The sequence below is a fragment of the Triticum dicoccoides genome, chromosome 4A, assembly GCF_002162155.2.
Source record: "Triticum dicoccoides isolate Atlit2015 ecotype Zavitan chromosome 4A, WEW_v2.0, whole genome shotgun sequence".
Lineage (NCBI taxonomy): Eukaryota > Viridiplantae > Streptophyta > Magnoliopsida > Poales > Poaceae > Triticum > Triticum dicoccoides.
The window spans coordinates 539,941,603-539,944,007 of NC_041386.1; positions in this window are offsets into that span (position 1 = coordinate 539,941,603).

Here is a 2,405-nt window from a genome sequence, read left to right on the forward strand (position 1 = left end):
CTTTAGATAAATAAAAGTTTAGTTCGATCCTTTCTTCTTTGAGAGTTTGCTTAGTGATCTATCCTTGTAATAGTGCAAGATATATAATAAAGTTTACTTTGAGTTTTTGCTTTCTTTACTTTCATGTTGCAAATAAAAGAAAAGAAATAAGGAAGAAAAAAAAGAAAAGAAATAAATCAAGAAGATCATATACTAATCTTATGGTAGGTGATGACACCACATAAGGAAAAGTATAAGTAGAAAATTTTATTAGAGATTGACAAACATAGCATTAGTCAATGATGCAACTCATGAAAGAATTAATAAGGGAAGAGAAGATTCACATATAAATATACTATCCTAGAATTTTTTTGTGATTGTGAGCCCTCATCAAAATATTATATGCCAAAATTGTTGACGTTGGACAAGGAAGACAACTTAATGGTTCATGTTTGTTTATATTCACATAGAAGTCATATTGTCATGGATCCTGTAACATGTGGTGCTTGCCCCCTATCTTTGCTAGCCAAAAATTTCGCACTAAGTAGAGATACTAGTTGTGCATCCAAAAACCCTTAAACCCAAATCTTATTTCAAGAGTCCACCATACCTATCTAGGGATTGAGCAAGATCCCTCAAGTAAGTTGTCATCGGTGCAAAAAGGCTATAAAAATTGCTTCTAAAAGATTGAGATCATTTAGTGTAAGAGAAAATTGAGCGTTGTACGAACTTGTGATGGTAAAGAATAAAAGCGACAGACTGCATAATAAAGATCGCTATCACAAGGGGCAATGCAACATGACGTTCTTTTGCACTAAGGTGTTGAGCATACAAACAAATAAGCACATGACAACCTCTGCTTCCCTCTGCGAAGGGCCTATCTTTTACTTTTATATATTTACTTTTATGCAAAGAGTCAAAGTTTTCCTTCTATGCCTTTTTATTTTTATCCTTTGGCAAGCATCGTGTGGTGAGGAAAGATCTAGGCACATATGTCCAGTTGAATATGGATTGCATGAGTTATTATTGTTGACATCACCCTTGAGGTGAATACGTTGGGAGGCGAAACTATAAGCCCCTATCTTTCTATGTGTCTGGTTGAAATGTTTTGTTCATGGGTATGAGGTGAGTGTTAGCAATCATAGAAGACTATATGATGGTTGAGTATGTGGACTTATCTAAAGGCTCTGACACGTGACTCTTCCTGAAAAGATGATGAATTGTAGTTGCAAAGTTGACTGGGAACATAATTTGTTAGTTTTTAATAGAGTTTTTCCTTTATACTTCAATAGTGTGATGAATTGTCACTTGTTCATGAGAAGCTATGATAAGAGCTTTATGATAAGAGTCTTATGTTTAAGTTTGTTGGTGTTATAATAATGAACATGATGCTTCTATGCCCGTATTTTTTTATCGACACCTCTCTCTCTCTAAGCATGTGGACATGTTTTTCGATTTCGGTTTTTCGCTTGAGGACAAGCGAGGTCTAAGCTTGGGGAGTTGATACGTCCATTTTACATCATGTTTCCTTACTGTTATTTATGACATTTTTATGAATGCTTTTTGAAGTAATTCTAATGCATTTTCTCTCATAATCTACAAGGTACACACAAAGAGGGAGAATTCCGGCAGCTGGAAATCCGGACAAGGAAAAGCTACGTCAGGCCATCTATTCTGCACAACTCCAAACAAGCTGAAACTTCAAGAAGATTTTTTATCAAATATATGATGAATATTGGATCAAATAACTACCAGAGGGGGCCCACCAGGTGGGCATAACCCACCTAGGCGCGCCAGGGAGCCCAGGCGCGCCCTGGTGGGTTGTGCTCACCCAGGCCCACCTTCGGTGCCCATCTTCTGGTATATAGGTCATTTTGACCAAGAAAAAATAAGGAGAGGACTTTCGGGACGGAGCGCCGCCGTCTCGAGGCAGAACTTGGGCAAGAGGACTTTTGCCCTCCGGCAGAGCGATTCCGCCGGGGAAACTTCCCTCCTGGAGGGGGAAATCACCGTCATCATCATCACCAACAACTGTCCCATCTTGGGGAGGGAAATATCCTTCAACATCTTCAGCAGCAACATCTCATCTCAAACCCTAGTTTATCACTTGTGTTCAATCTTGTTATTGGAACTATAGATTGGTGTTTGTGGGTGACTGGTAGTGTTGATTATATCTTGTAGTTGATTACTATATGGTTTATTTGGTGGAAGATTATATGTTCAGATCCAATATGCTATTTAATACACCTCTGATCTTGAGCATCATTATCATTTGTGATTAGTTACTTTTGTTCTTCAAGTCACGGGAGAAATCATGTTGCAAGTAATCATGTGAACTTGATATGTGTTCGATATTTTGATAGTATGTATGTTGTGATTCCCTTAGTGGTGTCATGTGAACGTCGACTATATGACTCTTCACCGTA